Raw genomic sequence first — 24,967 nt, forward strand, 5'->3', positions numbered from 1 at the left:
AATAGGGCTTGTGCTAAACATCCTTTTTGCCTATGGTTTATTCAGGAAAAATCTATGGGGTTTTTTTTTTTTACTCTTTAAACAGGGAAACTGATGTTCTATCATGCAGGGCCATATTTATATATAGGCAGCTTTTGGGGGGTGGCCTTGGGTGCTATATAATAGGTGGAAGTGATATCACTTGCATGGAATTGACGTCACATGCAAAGAGGGGCTGCACACATTTCTGGTTCTTGTCATGTAGGTAATTAGATTAAACTAATGCAACCACCTCAGTTTACCCCTTGTTGTGACGAGGATTATCAATGCACTGCGATAACTTAGCACTATAGCTGCTCTCATTCAGACAGCTATTAGGTAAGTAAGCCTTGTATATTAAGCCTTGTATAAGTAAGCCTTTGTGTATATTGAGGTACCTCAAGATGTACTTTAAAGGGATACTGTCATGATTTTTGTGGTATACTTTTTATTTCTAAATTACACTGTTTACATAGCAAATAGTTTACTCTACCATTTAACATTTTATTCTTGAACCAATAAATATATATTTTTTAGTTGTAATATTGGTTTGTAGGCGCCATCTCAGTGCATTGTGCCTGAGTCTGAGCTTTCAGAAGGAGCCAGCGCTACACATTAGAACTGCTTTCAGGTAACCTATTGTTTCTCCTACTCCCATGTAACTGCAGGAGTCCCAAGCCAGACTTGGATTTCATACTATCGAGTGCTATTCTGATATCTACTAGGAGCTGCTCTCTTGCTCCCTTCCCATTGGTCTGCTGATCGGCTCCTGGGGGGTGATGTCACTCGAACTTGCAGCTCAGCAGCAAAGTGTGACTGAAGTTTATCAGAGCACAGGTCACATGGCTGTGGCACTCTGGGGAATGAAGAATATGGCTAGCCCCATGGGAAAACTCAAATGTAAATATGTGTTTTTGAATAATCGATTTCAATGCAGGATGAGGACAGTATTCTTTTAAAAGACCTGCATGCTTAGTGGTTATTGTTTCCTGTGTCGGCATCATATAAGGATCAATAAATGTATTCATTCAACTATGATTTGTAATGCTTTTTTTATTTATTTTTCACCAATTGTATATAAAAGAAGCCAAAGTATATTTTAGTATATTTCATTGTGCGTCTTATATTATTGCAAAGCTCTGGCCTAGACCATGATATTCAAGTATGTATGTAGTGTTTTCTGCCTTTTACTCTTCTAGGTTTTGAACCTGGAAACGGGCAAACCTTGGAGTCATGGCATACATATAACAGCTAATGGGGCCCTGTGTAGAGCAGGGGAAGCGAAAAAATTTGTGTAAGGACCCACTGCCCCCACTTCTACTTTTCCAGTTATTCCCTAATGCCCCTACATTTACATGGGTCACTGAACCAGAGGGGGATGTAGAAGAACATGTCAGAAAATAGTATGAATCTTTATAGTTGTTTATTCTAGTATTTCCATTATTTTAAATGGACTTTTTTTACTACCAGTTTTCAGAAACAGTTGCGATGTTAACAACTTCTAGATTCAGAATGATCTTAAACCCCTAATTGTTTTTCTCAAGCAGAAAGCAATGCATCTGGACAATGTGATACAGAGTTTAAATGGTAAATTGAGCAGAAAATGTGCTAAAACCTCTAAACGTCCTCACTTCTTAATTAAATCGGAATAGTAATACCCAGAAGAATAAAGCAGAATTAGCACTTGTTTGGCAGTTTGAAAACAAAATGTAAATGGGGCAGTGTTGGCATGTGTTTGGCTTGTTCATAGGCTTTGGCATATGTCTGATGCCAGTGATTCAGACTGCTAATGAACTGATATAGATGGAGATAGACAGAGGCAAGCAGACTAAAATAAAGACTGAATAAAAACAGATTGTCATGTGTTCTGTCAGGGAAACATTTTCGAGGCAAAGTGCCACTGTTATATTACTGACACGAGCCCAGTCATCATGCCTACACCTTACTTATGTTCTTCTGCGAAAAGTTGGCAGCTATTTTTCCAGAAATAGGGCTGCAAAATTATTTCTGGATTAACTGATATTGGCCACAATTCAGTTGATTTCAACTTGGTCACAAGGATTCGTGAGGTACAACGTGCCATTCACTGGTTAAGAGCAATCAATAAAGTCTCCACAGACTTAGTAAGTAAGCATGCTGGGACACAAAGAAGTAAAACTGCATGTCCAGGGTTACATGGAGCTTCAACAGGGATTTAAGCCCAGGTCTCTTGATTGGGACCCAGGCTTACAGGCAGACCACTTAACCTATTAGGCTAATTCCTCTCTATTTAAGCAACCACAAGATAAAGTTAGTAAAATAAGTAAAATATTGTGAGACCACCGCAACTGGTATGGAGCTACAATTTAGAAAAACTTATTTAGTTTTTCTTTAATTATTATTTATATGTTGTGCAGGGGATTAGCAGAAACCCTTTGCTTTCATGAGTGTAAAGGCTGTATAAACCTTTTTTAAAGGACAGGGAAAGCCCCATTCACCTCCAAAATGTAATTGCTTAAAGCTGCCGACTGAGTTGGCAATTTATTGGACTGTGTGTGGGGCCCTCAGATAGGCCTACCTGACTGATATCTGTCCATAAATTGGCAAGAAGTCAATTGAGAAGGTTTACAAATCCCATAGGGGCAAGGAGTGCATTGACTCATTTATGCGGTCCTCGTCCCAACAGCCTACATCCCTTTAATGTGATTCCTCAAGGTGAGCATATTGGAGAAATACCTGCTCGCTTGGCAACCTCACCAAACAAGTTTTTTTTTTCCCTATTGCAAATTGTCTCAGAATATTACTTTCTACATCATAGTAAAATTTAACCCAAATGAGGACAACCCCCACAGAATCAACTGGATTGGGTAGAGAACAAGGCTGACCCCAAACATACTGCAGGTGAGGATTTCCATAAGGTAGCCCTCAGTTGGGAAGGAGTTATTTTAAGATTTGTTTTGTGATTCAATAAAAGTGGCCATACACGTAGCAATTACGATCTTTCCTGCGATCATTGGGATTTTACCTCCACCTGACGATTCAGCCCTAAACACAGATTTTGCTCGGGCGCCGCTCAAAATCTTTCAACCCGCCCAATCAGCGAGACGACCGATATCCACAACCATTGCAATATTGGTCTCTTCGTTGATCTGCCGTACGCACCGAACACACACCAAATATCGTAGGAATGCGATTTCATACGATAATATCGGTGCGTGTATGGCCAGCTTTAAATGTGTCAAGCTTAAGAAGGTGTCTGTTGTGGATCCCACAAGCTTACAATATATCTATTTTTTATGGTTTGTTGTAAAATCAGAGAGGTTGAAGAAAAGATAAATTTTCTGTTTACTCTCATCTGCTTGGCATATTCTTGGCATATTCTATTATGTAAAAGAGAAACTTTTATTTATAAAAAAGGACATATTTGCAATAAAAGTTCCATTTAATATTATAATTACTCGTCAGTCTTAAAAAAATATATGACATGACCAACGCTTAAATCTTGCCCATTGACAGGAAAAGACTGTATAAGTAGGAAATCTATTATCTGGAATGCTTGAGACCTTGGGAAAGGTGCCTTTGTGTAATTTGGATATGTCTACAAAAAATATAGGATTATTTTCCCCCCGAACTTGGATTTATGCCTAGTTCCCATACAGTACAAGGTACTATCTTATTATTACAGGGAAAGGGGAATCATTAAAAAAGAATTGTTACATCAAATAGGACCCTATGGGAAATGCTTTCTGGATGATATATCCCATACCTGAACGGTGTTTGCATTCACGATCGGCTTCACTTCAGCTATTTGGTTGCACTTGGGCAATGTTAGATTTCACGCTGTGTTGAATGTAGTACCTGGAAGATAGAACATGATTTGGGTTGACCTCAGCCTTTCTTACATCTGTCGAAGGAAGCCAATGAGCACCCTGAGACTTGGAGCATTGTCCTGTTCTTTAAAAATATATAAAAAGTTTCCAGAGCCTCTGCATCTTTCTATTTTAACAGCTGACCGCAGATATTTATTACTTATGTACAAGCTGGCTCTGTCTAATCAACAAAATGTATTTAATATCTCTAGCCATTTTCCCAGAGTAATAACATAATTTGTCATTCTTATCCCGTGAATGGTTCACTGGTAGTTCTACTGCATTATTTCCCCAGCCTCTTGCAAAATCTGATTAATATAAGCAATTATACAGTGCAGCTCTTCGGCGAGAATTAGTAATGACAATTGGCACAGAAATAGCTGCACATCAATAAGAGAGCAGAGCAGGCTGGATGATTTCTTTTTGGACCACAGAATGGAAAAGCCTTAGGCTTCAGCTGCCTGCAAAAGCCTGCTGGTGTAGGCTCCACGAGTTAAAAATCCGCTATCCAATTATTTGTGCCCTTGTATGTGACCGAATCAATGGCTTTGTGAATTTGCACACTACTGCCAATGTTATTCTGCCAGAAAATAAAACTTGGGAGACACTGGCTGCTGTTGTCATTAAAGGGAAGGGGGGAAGCTTTATACAGGGTTTGGGAAAAGCTGTAAGTCTTCACATGAAATGAACCTGGAGGTCTATAGGTTAAGCTAAGTTAGCACAGGGAATTCTGCTAGGCTTACTGGTGCTCAAGGGACTGTGGAGATGCACTGCTTCATACTGTGCACCATGTTCTTCCTATTGTGGAGATCCAGCATGTGTTTTCAGCTGCATGACATTCTCCGAGACTTGCAGACAGAGAATGCATTTCTACACAGCAAGGTGGAGAACATGACAGAAATGCTGATGGAGCTAAAATTCTACATCTGGAACAACTCCCGAGGTAATTAAAGCAGGCACCAGGCAGATACCAAGTAGGGTGAAGGGGATTAGGATTGTTATGTATAAAGCTGAGGGGTGGTAAAGTGGCGTAGACCAGAAGTTCACTCCAGCAGCAGGGTATGAAAGCCGTGTCACTAAATGGCATGGAGAAGAATAAAAATGTGCCAGTTTATCAAGCCCCCCAGGGAGGGACAAACGTTGCCCTTTGTACACATGTATATTGGCTAAATAAGACTCCTTTTACACTTCATCACATTTTTGGTGTGTTACTGGTTTCTCTTCATTGAAATGCTGACCACTCTGCATGAGAAATAGTGTTCCAGCTAAGCACCCAACACTTCAATAAGTGAATTATTGGGTGGGCTGAGCTCTCCTTCATCGTCTAATAACTTGCCATGGGTCTGTGAAGTGTTTCCCCCAAAGGAGCGAAAAAAAAGCATAGTTTACCTTTAAAGTATCTTTTAGTAAATTGTAAAAATAAAAAAAATCCACTGGAGAGCCAAATGCGTTCTGTGTTGTTTATTAGTTTAGAGATGCATAGCACGCACTACATGTTTCGGACCTCTGGGGTCCTTCCCAGAGGTCCGAAACATGTAGTGCGTGCTATGCATCTCTAAACTAATAAACAACACAGAACGCATTTGGCTCTCCAGTGGATTTTTTTTATTTTTACATGGTACCTATTAGTAGACCTGGCGAAACCTACACCATTGTGATTGAGCCTCCTCACTGAATTTCACAATTTGTGGCACACCAGCTGTATTTTTCTTTTAGTATATTGTAGACTGTGATATTTTGAGACAATCTGAGACAATTTGCAGTTGGTCTTCATTTTTTTGTAATTTTTGAATTATTTGGCTTTTTTTTTGTTCGTCAGCTCTCCAATCGGAATTTAAGCACCTATCTGAGTTGCAAGAAAATTTACCCCATTACAGGTTCTGTCACCTGGAAGACAGCAAACTGTTGTAGTGATCCGGATGACAGATTACCCTATCCACTTTCCTGATAACTGAATCCCCTAAAACCATCTGTTTAGGCCTAGCTCCCCATTGGCTTCAAAAGGAGATACTGCACCCAGCGTTCTGAGCCCTGTAGTACCGCCTACAACTTATTTCAGTGGCACAATAGGGCAAGAAGTTCCATGTCTTTGAAAGGTTTTCCCAGCTACAAAACACCAGGACAAAATGCTGGGTAATATCTAAGAAAAGTGAATGGTAATGGTGGATTTTTTCTAGATTGTAAGCTCTTTTGGGAACGGTTCTCTTTACCTCTTGTACCAACTGTTGGTTGCTTTGTATGTAAATCTGTATGTTGAATGTATACACCCAGTTATTGTATAGTGCTGTGTAATACATACAAGTCTTCTGTCAGTAAGTGCAAGTTAAGTTTTCTTGCTTAGAAAACAGAAGTATAAATGTCTTTATAGCAATGTGAATGTTCTCATATTCCAGATTGCCTATGTTACTATAATATCTCTGTGTATTTTGTAGGTTCACCACCTACTCCAGAACATCTCCAAGAACACATTTTCTGCAACCAGGATACTGTCTGGGCTGGATCTTCCCAGATCAACACCCCCGTGCCAGTCCTCATTGCAGCAACACAGGCACTTCTTAGATTTATTAGTAAATAGCTTTCTTCTTACCCATGGTCTGGATTCATAGCATTTCAACTTCCAACCTCTGTTCGGTGCCATCCGCATCGAACAATCTAATGACTCGGTTGTGAGAGACAACACAGACTCAAGCTGTTCCAACACAGTAACATTTTCTAAAAATGTGCAAATGAGTTGTTTAGTACTGATCTGGGTCACTCTATCATGGGTATTAGTAATGTGAGCAGTACCAGAATGCTGTAACTGTGCCAAGGGGAGCTATTGCTATTTGCTTCAGCCACTTTGGAATTACAGATGGTTCAACTCCATGGAGCATGTTTTTAAAATAGAGATCCCGGAAAGGGAAATTCTGCTGCTTACTTGTTCACTTGTATTGGATTTTTAAGGGTATATTGATCAAAAGTGAACTCTCACTTTCACCCTTTGATAAATACAGCATGATTCTAAATATCCCATACAAGTGAGCACAGAGCAACCAATGGTGAGCTTACTTTCATTTTTTGATAAATATGCCCCATAGAGTTTATTCATTCGTGACACTTTCACACTTTGACTATCTATCTATCTATCTATCTATCTATCTATCTATCTATCATCATATATCTATCTATCTATCTATCTATCATCTATCTATCTATCTATCATCTATCTATCATCATCTATCTATCTATCTATCATCTATCTATCTATCTATCTATCTATCTATCATCTATCTATCGATCTATCTATCTATCTATCTATCTATCATCTATCTATCTATCTACCTATCATCTATCTATCTATCTATCATCTATCTATCATCTATCATCTATCTATCTATCATCTATCTATCTATCTATCTATCTATCTATCATCTATCTATCTATCTATCATCTATCTATCTATCTATCTATCTATCATCTATCTATCATCTATCTATCATCTATCTATCTATCTATCTATCTATCTATCTATCATCTATCTATCTATCTATCATCTATCTATCATCTATCTATCTATCTATCTATCTATCTATCTATCATCTATATGTATTTCTCTTTCTTAAGGGTGTTGGGCTTGACTAGTCAGTAGCCTGGCTGTCTGTAAACAAGGCAACATTGTGCCCAAGACTGTTCTCTACTAGAGGGATTTTAGAGGTAGGTTTCCTCTACTTTATTTGAAAGCAACGTATTCAATTCTCTAACAATGGCAAAGGTGCCAGTCCCAGACCCATTCTACTGCAGATGGCACTGGATGACAACCCAGCCCCAGAAGTTGGGGTGAGTGACTTGAGTATTGTGGTTGTACAAAGACCCCCCCCCCCCATCTCAGATAGCTGTATTTGCTGTGTACACAGCGATAGTGAAATGCGTGTCATTTTGCTGTAGTAAGTTATGAATACACAATTCTTGGAAAAGGTATAATTCACTGTCAGTAAATTTGCAGAGTGCTATTCTCCTCAAATAGAAATTAGTTGCATTGCTCTATGTACTGATCAGCTTGACCACCGCCGAGTCTGTTCATCTGTGGTTAATCAGCCTGACATATTAATGAAGCTGTACGGCTATGTGCTGAAGCCTAGATTGGAAGGGCTGTGTGTGTGAGAATGGAACAAGTTTGTTTGTAGGTCCCTAACCTAACTCCCACAAATATATTGTTGTAACCCTCTGATGACTTTTGTGATTTGCATTATGTTTCTATATTTAGTGGTTTCTGAAATATTAGTAGTTTTATACAGCTAACACAAGGCTTTCAGCTCTTCTCTTTGTAGCTCTGACTGTTTACTACCTGGGGATCATTTACTGTATAAACACTGGTTATATCTGTACCTGGGCAGTAACCTATAGCAACATGCCCCATAATTAGCTTTTTTTCCATCCAGCTGCAGTTAGCAGTCAGTTACTGTGCGGATGCAATGTACCTAATGTTTATAAAGGATCCTATAAAGAACCCAAAATAAATTATGGTCACCTCGCCAAATGAGTGGATCTTTCCCCAATATGTCCACCTAAAATTGGCAATATCGGGCTGATCCAATCATTTGGCCCAAGGGCCAAATGGGGGCCATCGGGCCAAGGACTGCTTTAACAAGCCAATGCAGTCCTCGCTCCGACAGGATAATCAAATCTGTGTATTAGACATCTGCCTGATTTTCGATCAGATATCGGTTGGTTAGGCCCATTGGAGATCCCCATACATTGGCAGATAACATGCTAAATCTACTCTCTAATCTGTTTATGCCTGCCTGAGGTTATAGTGAGTGACAGGACAAAAACTGGTTAATTAGGAAGAGTAATTAGGGTTGGGTTAGGACTCCTCAGATGACACCCTCTCTATTGTAAGGACAACAGTATTCTATCTCCTATTCACTATTCCTGTATGAGCAGAACTGAAACTGCGTGTCTCATTTCTATTGCTGCGTCAAATATTATGCGTTCATAGGAAGTACCTCTTTTCTCTATTTGGATGTTAAATAAATAAATAAATCTTTTATTCATAGCTAAGAACCACTGGTGCTCTGTATAATTCAATTCTGTTACTAGAAGGTTACAGAGAGTTACTGTTCAGCTGCATTGCCCTCTCCTCCAGCACTTCAGCGAGGCTTCAGCTGAATAAAAGGGTTGCATGAACCATGGGATTTCATTTGACCCCCCTTTTCACAGGGTACATCCATGTCCCCATTTCTCTACCTATTTCTCCATCTGACTTTAATCTGTATCTGTCATCTAACCCTTCTTTATCTCTAATATTGCTCTCTAATATTGCCGCATTCCATTTGGGACTTGGCCAGACTGAATCCAGTTACTACAAGAGGAAACTTTGGTCGACTTCAGAAAATGAAGAGTATAAGGGGCTGATTTACTATTCCGACCGAATTGGAAAAATTCCGATTGGAAAACGAACATTTTGCGACTTTTTCGTATTTTTTGCGATTTTTTCGGCGCCTTTACGACTTTTCGGAAATTATCGCGACTTTTTCGTTACCAATACGATTTGCGCGAAAAAACGCAAGTTTTTCGTAGCCATTCCGAAAGTTGCGCTTTTTTCGTAGCGTTAAAACTTAAAAGGCGCGATGTTTTGCGCAAGTTTTAACACTACGAAAAAATTGCAACTTTTTGCGCAAGTTTTAATGCTACGAAAAAATCGCAACTTTCGGAATGGCTACGAAAAACTCGCGTTTTTCTGCAAAAATCGTATTGGTAACGAAAAAGTCGCGATAATTTTCCGAAAAAATCGCAAAATACCGATCATTACGAAAAAAACGCAATCGGACGCATTCGGCCCGTTCGTGAGTAAGTAAATGGGCCCCTAAGTGTATGCTTTCCTGCCTGGGATTCATTTTATTGCCGGTGGGAAGATGGGGGAGATTATGTGGAATATATTATGGGGAGATTAGTAAACCGGCGAGCAAATAATCTCCCCGTGGGTAATCACCCTTAGGGCACACGTGGCGGGCGACTAATCTCCCAGAAATGCCATACGCGATGGCGCGATTTGCCGAAGCCGCCTTGAGAGGAAACTTTGGCGACTTTGGCAAATTGTGCTGCCACGTATGCTATTCCACCGACGATTTACATTCTCTAGCCGGTGGGATGGCATTTCGGGGAGATTTGCCGCGTGGCAATTTATCTCCCCGTGTGTCACAGCCCTAAAAGCCATGTTTATTTAAATACAACTGAAAATGAGGATTCAAATTTGGTTTAGCATGCAGCCAAATATTAAAAATAAAATTAAAATAGAGGTTTTCTCTTTGCCCAAATCCATACATGATGAATGTGGTTCCACCCTATTAACAATGGAATTCTGATAATTTTTGTTTAAAAAAAAAAATTAATGAAACTTAAATGAATAAATTGTTGTCCCTTTGATTGGCTTTTCCTTGTAACAGTGGGTTAACACCAATTCCTCATGCCCAACAATGCCACCTACTCCTGCACAGATAATATATTGTTTCTGAACCACTGCTGGCCTCAGATGCCCATAAACTAAGGGCTCAGCCTTATCTGAAGCCCAGGCTTTGGCAGGCATCCTGGTAGGAATGGGAGAGAATTTATAGACTGGCTGGCACTGTGCCCGCAATGAATGGGGGGTGATGGGCTTTGGGCAAAGAACGTTTGTGGAAGCAGGGGGTTTGCACTTTGTTGTTTTAGAATCACATCCACTGTCACTTCTTTGAAGTCTTCTGGCAAAATACAAGCAAATAAATCTGCATCTAAAACCGAGGTCGTGAGGTTTTAAACAACGAAATGTCTGTTCGCGAACTATTTGCCTTTATTAGCGGTGCTTCCACAACTGGCCGCTAGGTGGCAGCGTTTCCTGACGAAGGGCGATCGCATCAGATTGTGTGTGTGTTAGTGTGTGATCTCCGAGCATTCATCATCCCTGCTCTGCAGTGCACCAGCAGCTGAGTAATAACTGGGGGGAAAACATGCCTCATTTATCCCTATCCGGGGAATCATGAAATGCAACACAGGGCAGCGTTCAATTGGGAGGCCTAGGGATGCCAGGCTGAGCTGCTGAAGGCAGGAGGATCATGGGCAAGGTGGTGATACAGGGTAAGTGTAACAGGTCTGAGTGAGCAGGCACAGTCCCGGTTCTTACTTACAGGCTGCTAAAGTTACATTGTTACTAGGGGGGGTACATTGGGCTCCCCGTGAGCAGTCTCAGCAAGGCAAGTGTGCCTGGTTACTGTGCAGTGAGCATTGAGCAAGTGCTACACCTGCTGGGCTGGCTGAGCCTGTTGCTTTGCCCACTGGGTATCCAGCTAGACTTACTGTAATGGGGGCATACAGCTGTGACCATGGCTTTCTGCACAGGGACTAGATCAGGGGTGCTGTGGGTGCCTTGCTGCCTTATACTGCCACCAAGTCCTTGATGTTGCATGTCCCAGTGTGTTTTACAGAACTGCCCTTAGAGTCTTAGTCTGCTGTTAAACTACAATTCCCAGAATCCCTGCCAGAGATGGGCACTGGAATTTAACAACCGGTTAGGGGGGGGGGGGGCTGCAGGTGGATCTTCCCTTTGTTAAAAATCCCTCTGTAGAACATTGCCTGTACCTTGGTGTAAAAGTAAAGGAGAGGTTTTTTTGGCCATTTTTTTTCAATCTATCAACAAAAACAGTTCTTATGACTGTTGGTTATTCATGGTTTTTATTGTACGTGGGGCCAAAATATGCCTTGTGGATGTAAAATTGACTGTTTTATGAAAAATATTGATTTGTTGCATAGTTTATTAGTCCTTTTCATTTGAATTGAGCTGCCAAAAAACCTTTGGGCTTTATGAGAGCTAAAATAATATTGAAATAATCCTAATGTCATAAGATGTTTGCTTTTCCTTTACAATTAGAGGTGCCACCTTTTCTGGAAAACAATACAAGCCTTCCTATATATTAATATTTGTTCCCTAATAATAACATTGGGATCAAGTGAAATTTTTACTGCTGGGCGACTACTCTATTTACAATACATGGTAAAGTATCAATTATCAATTCATGGGGTCTGCAGAAAAAAATCTTCATATATTTGTGTGTGCATATATATTTGTAAAAATAAATAAATATATATATATACACACACACACAAAACCCAGACTATTTATTGCCTAGATATTCTACATATACACAACAGCCAGAATAGTCCCTATTGATCCATAAGGTTTATGTATCATTTGAGTTAAGCAGTATGGCAGCTTTGCATGACTTTAAATGGAAATATGCTGAGAGGAACTGGATGCCCATTTAGCAGATTATACAGTACATTGTTGCTGTATTGATAAATAGTACGGTGATAACCTGTGGAAATGTTATTTTAGAGCCAGAAAGAGGTTTTTTTTGCCTTCTTCGTTAAATTAGGGAGAAATTCAGGTGATTATTTTGTCTTCCCCTGGATCAGCCAGAAGCTAAGTAGGCTAATGTAGCCTTGAACCTGACCTGAGACTTTAACCTAAGCAGCTATGTATGGTATATTTGTCTTTGCAAGTCATATTAAATTAAGTGCAAAGCAACTTTATAAGCGCAGTGACCACAGACCCTTTTAGGGTAAAGACACACAGAGCTACTAGTAGCAGCTACTTTTTCATGGCTACTAAACGCATGAATATACCCTGCCATAAACAATACTGAGAATTGCCTCTGCTAAAACACACGTAAAGACAGTTATCAGTAAATGATCAGCATTGTCTATTTTAGTAGCCGTGACATTTAACTGCTACTAGTAGCTCCGTGTCTTCCCCCTTAAGCATTTGTCCTAACTATGTGTGCTTGTTGTAAATGTAAATGATTATGTGTGGGGTAGTGAACTGGATGGGATCCCCCTGCCAAGGGGCCAGTGATGTAAGGGATATATAAAATTCAGGGCATGGTATAGAATGGAACCCTAGCCCTTAATAAGAATGGGCTCAGTAGTCTACCCCTAGCCAGTGGGACGGGAGTAAGTAAAAAAATGACACTGAACCTCACAAATAATGAACTGGTCATAACTCCACCTAAACCTACCCCTGCCACCCTTACTGCTAACGGCCCATGTATTAACTCTGGTGGCTCAACCTGTCTGAGGGTATTATTTCACTCTTAATTCTGCCCCAATCATGTCAACACCACGGTCAAAACCAGTTGCTTGTTTCTACACATTATTACTTTTCTCTCTTATTCACTTTTCTCTCTCAAGCAACACCTAAAATCCATGCCCTCATCCTGTCCCACCTAAACTACTGCATCTTGTTCCTACCCTGTTCCTAGATTACTCCATCTCTCTCCCCTTCAGTCTGTCTTGATCTCTCCTGCTAGAATTATCCTCCTCTTATCCAAAGAACTAAGATTGCAATTGATTATTAATGGTCCCCCCTGTGCCACTGCACACAGGATACAAAAAGCTGTAACACAACATCTTTGTCTTTGTGAAAGGAGATTTTTCGTTTATGCTCTGTAATTATTTTTATGCTCTGTTCAGCATAGATATTGATGTGTTCAGATCTATCTAACGACCATTCTCCATAGGCACCTAGCTGTATCTGTATAACCACCAGAGGCTTCCCGCTTCAGCTCTTGGATTTACCATTTGGGAGCTGTTGAAAGTAGCCCCTGGTTCCTCCCCCATTTGATTTTCATCATATATTTTTTTTCTGTGTGATAATAAAACAGAACCTTGTACTTGATCCCAACTAAGATATAATTAATCATTATTTTATTCAAGACAATCCAGTTGGGTTTAATTCAAGTTTAAATTATTTTTAGGATTTAAGGGTGAAGACACACAGAGCTACTAGTAGCAGCTACTTGTTGTGGCTACTAAAATAGACAATACTGAACATTTACTGATAACTGTCTCTATGTGTGTTTTAGAAGAGGCAATTTGCAGTATTGTCCATGGCAGGGTATTTCCTGCTGTTTGGTAGCTGTGACAAGAAGCTGCTAATAGTAGCTCCATGTGTCTTCACCCTAAACGATGGGGATCAAAATTACAGAAAGATTCTTTATTCTGAAAACCCTGGAGGTCCCAAGCATTCCAGATTACAAGCCCCATACTTCTAGCAGTTTTGAAGTCAAATGAAAGAAGACTAGAAAAGAAAGATTGGTTTTGCGCTGTGCGGATTAGTCGCCGTGACTTTTTAACAAAAGCAGTATTGGGGAGCTCAAACCTCTGTTAACTTACCCAAACGGGTATCAGGTGCAAATACTGGAAGAACCTCACCTTGCATGGGGGTCAATATCCAACAGCAAATAAAATACAATTTTTTCACGGCTTGCATCTTCAGTGTGCTACTGGATTTTTTTGCTGTGACTTTTTAACAAAGTCACGGCTACTAATCGCCGCGTGTGTCTTTGCCTTATGCTCTAACACAGAGGGCAGTATTCAGGATGTGGCTGGAACCTAAAGTCTAGTTAGGTATAGGCTTTTGTAAGCCCACAACCACACTCCTGTTCTGTAAGGAACATTCCCTTTAGGGCTCTGGCACACGGGGAGACTAGTCACCCATGACAAATCTCCCTTTCCTCTCAAGGCATCGCGGCGCCGCATATGCCATCCCACTGGCGATTTACATTTTCGCCGGTGGGATGGCATTTTGGGGAGATTAGTCGCCTGCGACAAGGGAGATTTGTAGCGGGTGACTAATCTCCCCGTGTGCCAGAGCCCTTAGGGGAGATTAGTCGTGAAAAAAAGCCTCGCGAGCCAATTTCGGCGATTTGCGTGTGCCATCCCACCGGCGACTTACACTTTCGCCGGTGGGATGGCAGGTGATGGCAACTCGGGGAGATTAGTCGCCCGCGAACAGGGAGTTTTGTCGAGGGCGACTAATCTCCCCGTGTGCCAGAGCCCTTAAGGGTGAAGACACATGGAGCTATTAGTAAATGCTTCTTGTTGCGGCTACTAAAATAGACAATTCTGATCATTTACTGATAACAGTCTCAGCATGTATTTTAGCAGAGGCAATTCTCAGTATTGTCTATGGCAGGGTATTTTCTGGCGTTCAGTAGCCGTGAAAAAGTAGCTGCTACTAGTAGCTCCATGTGTCTTCACCCTAATAAGTGTCAGCAGCGTGCAGACATTATTGTTGCAGTTGTTGTACGGCGCGTGCAGCGTGTGTGCAGAGGAGTGGGAGGGTGCGGGCAGTGACTCACGCTTATTTGGAAACACAGCACATTGTATTGGCTTCTAATGCAACACGCTGATGTGATTATTGCTCTGTTAGGTGTGTGTGCATACAGAATATTCTCTGCTTAAAACACAAGCGCAGAGCAGGAGGGAACATTGCCTGGAGGCAAAACAAATACCGTCTGTGCTTATAGGCACTTTTCTTTATAAGCAGCGAGCTTAGGGATTTTAAATTATTTTCAGCATCTCCTATTGTTATTTTTATAAAATAAGTGCTACTGTATTTAATGGGGTGGTTCAAATGTCAAAATGTCCCATTTGATTGCTATAGTCCCCTTAGGGAGAACCATGAACCATGACGGTCAGATTCCCTCCCTTTGCTGCCTATCACAAAGAATTAGCAGCTCATTGCTTTTAAGTGGGCACAGAGCTAGTTACAACATTAGTGCCTACTAAACTACATATGCTTGAAGGGCTTAGCACCCCTAATGACATGAACCCAACAGGCCACCATTCACCAACAGGTGCCTCTATTTTCTGTGACTTTCAAAAGGTGCTGGAATTCTGAGGCTAAATTCTGGGAAAAACTGACATGTATTATGTCAATATGTTGGCATTCCCAAGTATAACAAAGAAAGTTCACCCAGCACACCCTTACCTCCTCCAATAATTAGTACTTGGTGCACAGCCCAGAGAGTCGGCACTCCCATCACTGTCCAGCAAAAAATTGACCGGCCAATGTTATTCCCAAGTATAAGCCATCTTACATGGAGGTGTCTGTTAAAGATAGTACATTTGCAATTTAAATGGGATGCAGCTTAAGGCAGTGGCATTAGATGTTTTTTTTCTCAGGAAAAGCAGTGGTCACACATTTCCCCATAGTTCAGTGCTATCAGTTAGATTTGAAGGGGACACATATCCTCCTGTATATGGTAAAATTGCTAAGATTGCTCTTCCGAGCACTTTTGCACTTTTACATGGTTTTTTTTAGATTTTCTTACACTGTTGGTATCTTGAATCTGTAACCAGAATGCCCCTGCTGTTTGGCAGATTAATTAAGTGAAGCAAGAAGCATCTTATGACAAATCCCTGCTCAGTTCTATTACTGAAGAAGAGTCCTGTGCATCATCTTTATCCGGTTTTGTGGACACTTCTGTCCAACTCTTTTTACCAGACAGCACCGGATTTGTGATCCGCCCCCCCCGCCTCCCCCTGTGCGCATGCGTGAATCGCCAACCCCCCCCGCAGCGAGTGCATGCGCAAACCCCCCCCGCGGCAGCGAGCGCAAATGCCCCATTGCTCGTATAGGAGCACAATTTAAAAATTTCTTTGGGACGGGGCGGCATGCCACCCCTAAACTTCTGCCGCCCTAGGCCCGGGCCTTTGTGGCCTCTCCACAAATCTGGGCCTGGTACTAGATAAAGGAAAGCCTTATATCTCCTAGTACCATCCTTCTCCTGGGTCACCAAACCCTTTTACTATATCTCTGCCTCCTGATTCCCTCAGGAACATGCATAGAGTAAAGGTGCCATACACTGAAAGATCCGCTCTTTTTGCAAAGTTGCTAAATGAGCAGATCTTTCCTGATATGCCCACCTTGAGGTGGGGCACTCCTCACCCCAAAGGGATTTTCAAACCTGCCCAATTGACATCTGCCTGATATTCAGCCAGACAGGGTTGGACTGGGGGGTGCAGAGCCCACCAGGGGTGTCCCGCACCCCCTAGGTAGGGGCTCCTGTTGTGCCCCCCTAACCCCCTAGGGGCCCCCAATGCACCTCCCTAACCCCCCGCCCCTGCTGGGGCCCCCAACCGTCCTCCCCTGAGTGTGTGTAAGTTTAACGCATCAGGGAACACAATCGGCCGGGGTCATGTCTGGGCCACCAGTGTCCGGCGGCCCAGTTCGACAGTGCATCCAGACATTGGCCGAGTATGCCCATCTGAAGGCCCCATACATAGGTGGATAAGCCGCCAACTTGGGCTGTTGCCAGCTGTTATCGGTCCGTGTATTGACACCATCAGGATTAGAATGCAGGGGGGTCACATTCAACAACCACAGTCATTTATTAAAGCACTTGTTTTAGAAGTCCCACCTCCCCTGTTACATTCTTATCTTGATCCAGATGATGCCAAACAAAATAGTACTAAAGATCTCTCCATTTAATCACTTGGGAAGCTTTTTTTCCCTGACTCCAGAAACTTGTAAATCAGATTTCTCCCAAAATCAATACGATCCTGTAATTAGACTAATGGTTGTAACTATTTATGCCCTTGTGTGCTAGAAAAATATCTAATCTTTTCTTGAAAGTATTGACTGAGCCTGGCAGGATCACCTCCCTTGGAACTCAATCCCACGTTTTACTGCCCGGGTTGTAGAGAATTGTGTTCTGTGCGTTACGTGGAACCCTCTCATCTCGCTGAATGGTTATGTGTCAGTTGCGCAGACTGCGGCGTTCAAAGGCCTCCTTGGAGTTAATTATATTGAGATTGGAATTTAATCCTAAATTATTATTTCTTTTCTTCATAACTCAATTTTTACATGAATCTTGCTAATTTAATACTTTAGTTTGGTACTTCATTAGGGTAATGACACCCAGGGCACCATTATGTGCTGCAGGCTGATAGTGCTGTGCCGAAGCCCCTGAATCAGCCCCCCCTCCATAGACTTTAATAAAAATCTCCAGATAAGCTCAGGAATTATTTATTTGTTTAAATTAATGTCTATGGGGGGCTGCTTCATTAGCTTTGGCGCAGCTTCATTGGTGGCTCTTAAAACAATTGGTGGCGCTAGGGCTCCAACATGGCATTAAACTGTGCCTTAAATTCTTGGCAGGGTCTGTCTAAGAATATGCAGTAACAAAATGATTCTTCTTGTGGTTTAATAGTACAGTTTCTATACATGCTAATATCCTGCTGATGCCAAATTAACCATTGAAGTATTGCTGAGGCTATAGGCTCTGCCAAGTGCTTTTGAGTTGCTGAAAGCATAATTCCATTAAGTGCATAAATAGCATTCTTACCTTTGAGCCCCAAAAGCATAATCTTATTATGTTAAATTGTGGCTTCCATTTGCTAGCTTGTTCACCCTCTATACACTAGTTTATACAAAGTCAGCAGCCAAATCAGCTTTCTGAGTAAGGACATTTCTTGACTTTTTTGGCAGTAAAAAACCATGTGCACATCAAGGTCTCCGTAGCTTACGCCTGGTGCTTGGTAGTTTGGGATATGGCACTCACTCCTGTGCATCCAATATTAAAAGGCTACTGGCGGCACACAACTAGCCCCTATGCTTTATTATGCCAAAAACGCACAACATTTTGGGGGGGGTGTGCCCCTTAAACAAACATTGTGTGTTATTTGGCATAATAAAGCATAGGGTCCCTGTTTGGAATAGCCTGGTATGGCAGTAGCCTTTAATTCTTGACCTTTTTTGAGCAGGTGACCCAGATTATGTCTGGGAGTTAGCGGGCTGACCCACAAACTGGTTTAGAATCCATTTCCAGAAGAAATATCACAATTAAAAATAAAAACAACATGTATGTTTTAGGCGCCCCTCCAGTGATTCTATTCGCTTAATTGCAACCACCAGGGCTCCTGTTCTAGAAAATCCACACTGCAATTTTATTCCAGTATCCTAGGCATTTGCTGCACTGGGCTGGTTCAAATTTTGAAGAAGAGGAGTGCCACCCCGGGGTGACTGAAATCACTAGGGGGAACATAACAGCTTGCCGCCATTCAGTGACTCTACCTTTCATTCTCCTTTAAAGGGGATCATGGAGAGCCAACAGCACGGGGACCCATTTTTAAGTTAAGGAACCCTAAAGCAAGGTAACGAAAGCCCTAAAATTGTTTCTCCCCCGGAGGTGTGGGTTAATAGAACCCGAACTCTGTTTTTTTGTTTTTTTTTAAATACTCCCTGCTCACACGGGGCCTGCTCGATTCCTGGTGGGGGAAACAATTTTAGGGTGAAAGGTGCTGTTTAAGGAATTGCTGCTAGTTTTGACCAATTGCCATTGCATTCATTCACGCTCAGTGAATGAGGATTTTTTTTCCTGTATTGCCTTTCTGCCTTGCCCACAGTTCTGTTAAATCAGCTAACAATGACAGTAACGATAGACTTAATTAAATAAGCCAATGTACAATGCTAAGGAAGGGTGCCGGTGCCGATGCCTGACTGATAGAGAAGTCAGTAGGCAGAGCTGAGGGGGTGGAATTTAGCAATGAGCTGATGGCATTTAACCATTAATATCTTCGAAACATTTGACTACTTAACTACTAATCTGGTTTAGTTTTTATTTAAGTATGATGTCAAGGCATTTGTTGTATCATTAAAAGGGAACAAAGAATCAGGCAAGAATAAAGATTTGACTGTTTGAGCAATACACTATAGGGGGCATCACTGCAAGATTTTGGACCATTATAGATAATTGGTTATTGGATAATATATCCCATAGCGGTATGAAAAAAGTATTGTTTTCTAAGATCTAAACAAATCAAATACTAGGCTGTATAGGAGAAGGTTGCTGATAACAGGGAGGATTCTGGGAGCTATAGTCTAGCAACATATGGGTTCCCCAGGCAAATAAAGGTAAAAAAGTGCCTCCCCACTTCTCTGTGGGCATCTCTTTAGAGCAGAGGGGTATTTTTATTGTCATGTGTGACTTGTCTTTATAGAAATGATTACCTTGGTGTAGTGCTCTGCTATCACCCACTGTCTCTTTTTCCTGTTAAATAAGATGAATAAATGCTTGGTGAGACACATCTCTGAGAGTTATTCTGACACCTGCAGCTCAACCGCCAATTCAGTTATGACAATATATCATTTTTTTTTTTTTTACCAATACAGCTTATAATTTTCCTCACTGTGTGACAGCACAGTAACTGAGTTTTCTGCCCAACTCATCAGCTATAAAGACAGTAGGGCTCTTATACGTGATACAGCCAGTGTGAGGGCTTGCACTTTTTTCCTCTGTCACATGCAATTCTAAAGGAGCAGAGATTTGAACCTGGAAGTGACCTGGGTATAGCTTCTACCTGCCAGTACAGGGGTGGTCTATGGGACTTAACATGTACACCCCTTACATAAATGGTATGAAACATGGTGCTGGCAAAAGGGTGCAGCTGCTGTGCACTGGGGTTTAACACCAGCTTCATTGGTATTGCAAGCTAATGAGCGCCCCCTAGCATAAAAGTGCTTTTATTGGTGCCAAAATGCAGAGACTGGCACTCGCCCACTAAATAATAAACTAGACTTTGGCTAGGAAATAAAGGCCTAGGTCTGTTTGGGTGGTGGGGTTGGTATCAGCAGAGTTTGCCTTAGCCTTATATCCTATAAAAACAAACTGCTATATGCATATTATTCTAACAGCCAAAGGGCAGAAAATGCTACCATCTAATTGGTTAATAGAGGATAAGGGCCTGTGCAAACCAGTTATCCCTTTACCACAGGATTGGTCTGTTTATTGATGCAAAATGTATCTTTAGCTGTGGAGCCAAGAAATTCTTCTCTAAACACCCCATATTTTTTCATGAGCTCAGTCCCATTTGGGCAATAGATCCATATAAAGCCATATTGCATAGCACTTTGCAGCTGATAAAAGCCAGTATTTTATGGTAAGGATCATTCCGACAAATTGGAATACTATTTCTCGTGCAGGAACCTGAGGGAAGAAGAAGATGTTCTCTTAAAATTGATTTTTATACAAAAATCTTGTATTTGTCAGGGAGGAAAAATAACTGTTTAAATTCCACAAAAACCCTAATGCAGTTAATGTAAAATATGCCTCCTGTTTAGTTGTGGAGAGGAGACAAGGGGAGGCACAAGAAGGCTTTCTGTTGGCAGAACTATCTCTAATCCTGTATTGTTGTTAGAGTTGGGTAAAGGGGTAGGTTCAAGTGCTGGAACGCCAGTTGGTGCAGTTTGGGACTGCCCATAGTGCACTGCAATACAAGCCTGCACCATTGTGGTGGTTGGGGATTCGGTGCTGTGAGCAGTCTCTAGTGAAAGAGAGCTACACTGAGCATGCAGGTCTCCCACTTCCCATGAGGCAGTGACATAGACGGCAGGGGCAGTGATGTCAGGGGGGTGGGTGGTGTTATTAGGTGGCAGAGATTGGGCACATCATGTGCAGAGATTGGCCAGATCGGATTGAATAGAGGGCTTAGTGCGTAACTGGGCTCTCTGGGGGCAAAAGACTAGGAAGGGTAAAATAAGGTACATACAGTATTGTTTTACCTTCATCATTTTCGCTAAAAGCTCCAGTGGTCATTGTGAAATTTGGGCACAGGGGCTCATAACAATCTGGATTCACAGATGCTACTTCACCTCTCCAGAGCCCAGCACAGTGACGTGACTGCAGAGAGATGGATAGCACCCTGTGCAGAACAAACCCTAATCTTTTTATATTTGAAAGACACCCCCTCCTGATTGTACACTCTCCCAGTGTGAATCACCTATATACTTCTGGGGAATAAATGGCTTTGCCTATAAGAAAGGCCCAGACCCAATATTTCACCAGAACCTTTCTAGCCTGGAATCACAGGAATGAGTAAGCTACTCTGCAATGTTGCAATAAAAGTGGGATGATGCCACCTAGCATGTTCTGTTCATTTTGGGCTGAAACATATTAGGGTGGTACTTCTTGGTGCTGTAGTTTAACAGCAGGGAGCCACAGGATTGGACATCCTTTGGATGAATAACAAGGGAAAGCTAGCTCCAGTAAAAATATTACCTGTTGCATTCTGTAATAATATGCAATTTCTATCTATACTTATAGTTCCAAATTAAAGCAGAACGAAAGTCAAAATTACTGGGGGGTGCTTATTTGTTGGGCCCCATCTCTACCCCCCATTGCCAACCCTCCCAGGCCTAATGCTAACTTCCCACCCCTTACAATAGATGCTGTTCCGGGAGAATTACAGAAAATGCCACAGCACTCTAATTGAAAGGACCCCTACAGAGAGAAAGGACTGGGGTAAAAAGTAAAAGTTACCATAAGATTTGCTCATTTGGTGAGGTTGCCAAATGAGCAAATCTTTCCCCCAATATGCCCACCTTGGGGGGGGGGGGCAATATTGTGCTACTGCGATCATTTGGCCATAAGGCTAAACAATCACATTACTGTAGGGCAGTGATCCCCAACCAGTGGTTCGTGAGCAACATGTTGCTTCCCAACCCCTTGGATGTTGCTCCCAGTGGCCTCAAAGCAGGAACCCATTTTTGAATTTCTGGTTAGGAGGCAAGTTTTGGTTGCATAAAACCCAGTGTAATTGCCAAACAGAGCCTTCTATAGGCTGCCAGTCCACATAGGGGCTACCAAATAGCCAATTACAGCTTTTATTGGCACCCCCAGGAACTTTTTCCATGCGTGTGTTGCTCCCCAACACTTTTTCTATTTGAATGTGGTTCACGGGTATAAAAGGTTGGGGATCCCTGCTGTAGGTGATAAGAAAAGTCAGAGTAAAAAAAGGACTGCATCAAGGAGCCAATGTGGTTCCCTAACCAACTAAACAATCAAACCTGCCCAATTGACACCTGGCTGATTTTGATTTTCCCCAGATATTCCCCAGATATTGGTCTGGTAGGGCCATCGGGGGTGCCCATACACGTGCAGATAAGCTGCTGAATCAGTCTAAGGGACTCAACTCTATCCATGTATGGCCACCTTAAGTGATTTTATTCACTAGGGTGTTCCTAACAAATTGGCAACTTTTGGTCTCCTTTAAACTTATTATAGTCTTGCGATAGGTAAAGTCATATGGAAAGGCACAGTCATTTAATCAGGAACACATTGGAGAGTCTATATCAGCCCCTATAAAGCTGTAGCACACAAATTTATTCCAGGGGGCTTTTTCTGGCATCCATAGCAGAGATATCTGGGAAAATTCCCCAAATCTTGCCGATTAAAAATCAAAATCTGTACATGTGACATTTATATACATCTGTCCTTTTTATATACAGCAGCCCTGGCGAGGATTAAGGCAACATAGCTTGCTTAGATAAGAGAAATGGGAATACTATGGGGCAACGGCTGCTTCTGCTGCTGCATGGATACAGATAAGATTGCCCAGAAAGGCTTTTATTGTCTAACAGATCAAAAATTAATCTCACACGAAACTGACGCTGGATCTTCCCTGCAGATAATGAAGGCGTTTTAATCAGCTTTGCCCCTCCAATCCTGATAAATACCCCCGTCTGATATTATAGGAAGGGAAATGCAGAGCATCCTCACTGCTCATCTTGACATTCTCCGGAACCCAAAGGTCGCTCATTTCTTCCCGTTCTTTCCTCCCCTCCCGTCTTTGGCTGCTTATGAAGTCTGTCTGCACAATTCACTGTTTCATCAGCACGTAAGTCTGTTGTGTGAGTGAGCGGGGATTGTGGGGAGACTGCCTTTGTAGCCTGCGGATCTAATGAGTTTTACTGTGCCGGGTTGTATTCCATCTTATTTCAGTTAGCAGCTACATGGAAATCAACTTGCTCTTGTCTGAGTGAACCTTTAACATTCCTCATGGTGTGGAAGGACATATTCACTTAGATTCTTTGTTGTTGTTTGATCCAAGTATTACTGTGTATGTTCTATACATGCATCATGTTTGCTTTTTGACAGAACAAGAAAGACAAATACCAAAGTGCAATACAAACTTGTATATTCAGATCTGAGAAAAATGTAAAAATTGCATCATATGTGAAAAAAGATTTGTTATGTTTGGTTGTCTAATGCTGTAAAGGGGTTAAGTTTGGGTTTAGCTAAAATTTAGCCAAATCCCAGCACCTTTACAGAGATTTGATTGTTCTAATTGTGTTGCACATACAGTACTTGCTGTTACTTCTGAATTATTTACTTTTTTCTTTTGACTCTTTCCAGCTTTCAAATGGGGGTCACTGACCCCAGCAGCCAAAAAGCAATTGCTCTTTGAGGCTACAATTTTATTGTTATTGCTACTTTTTATTCCTTATCTTTCTGTTCAGCCCCTCTCCTATTCATATTCCAGTTTCTCATTCGACCCACTGCCTGGTTGCTAGGGTAATTTTGACCCTAGAAACCATATAACTGCTAAAATTCCAAACTGGAGAGTTTCTGAATATTAACCTAAATAGTTCAAATACAACAAAAAAAATGAAGACCAGTTGCAAATTGTTTTAGAATCACACTCTTTACAAAATGATAAAAGTTTAATTAAAGGTAAACCCCTTTAACAATTTTGCTGCTTTGTGCAAACAGAGCTCAGTGAATAGGGGTTAATGGGGGAGTATTAGGGGGTTTCCAGGGTATCGACTAGGTTAGCAATGACTGTGAGATGCAGGGCAGTACAGAAACTTATAGATTAACTTTTATGATGTAGAGAGTGATATTCTGAGACAATCTGCAACTGGTCTTCATTATTTATTATTTAGCATATTATTTATCAGCTTTACAGTTTGCATTTTCAGCAATCTGGTTGCCAAATTACCCTAGCAACCATGTGTTGATTTTAATGAAAGACTAGAATACAAATAAGTGAGGGCCTGAATAAAAAGATTAGTAATAAAAACTAGCAATAACAATACATTTGTAGCCTTACAAAGCATTTGTTTTTTAGATGGGGTCAGTGACCCCCATTTGAAAGCTGGAAATATTCAGAAGAAGGCAAACTATTCAAAAACAATAAAAAAGAAAAAATGAAGGCTAATTGAAAAGATGCTTAGAATTAGCCATTCAGTAACATAATAAAAGTTAACTTAACCGTGAACCACCACTTTAAAGCTTATGGCACTTTTGACTGCTGTAGTGGCTTTAAAAAGAAATGTTGTGGTCAAATTGCCCCCCCCATTTCCACCCACTGTCTTGACATATGGGTGGGAAGTTCAGGGAGCCGCACTTCAGAGAATAAGTAGAACTGAGGCACAAACTATGAAGGGGTGATATGAAAAGAAATCTGGAATTGGTATAGGGGAAAGGGTGTCAGGCTGTCCCTAAGAAAGTGGAAGGAAGGAC

General features: G+C 41.4%; 1 protein-coding gene across 1 annotated transcript in view; it reads left to right on the forward strand.

The window, feature by feature from the left end:
• The first annotated feature begins 10,761 nt into the window (after nt 1-10,761).
• The window catches only part of gsg1lr (GSG1-like related), a 36,990-nt gene continuing 22,784 nt past the window's right edge, over nt 10,762-24,967 (forward strand). The window contains exon 1 of the mRNA XM_012965920.2: nt 10,762-10,958. The gene's annotated coding sequence lies outside the window, so the exon portion shown is untranslated. The remainder of the gene's footprint in view (nt 10,959-24,967) is intronic.

Source organism: Xenopus tropicalis, chromosome 7 (genome assembly GCF_000004195.4).
Source record: "Xenopus tropicalis strain Nigerian chromosome 7, UCB_Xtro_10.0, whole genome shotgun sequence".
Taxonomy (NCBI): domain Eukaryota; kingdom Metazoa; phylum Chordata; class Amphibia; order Anura; family Pipidae; genus Xenopus; species Xenopus tropicalis.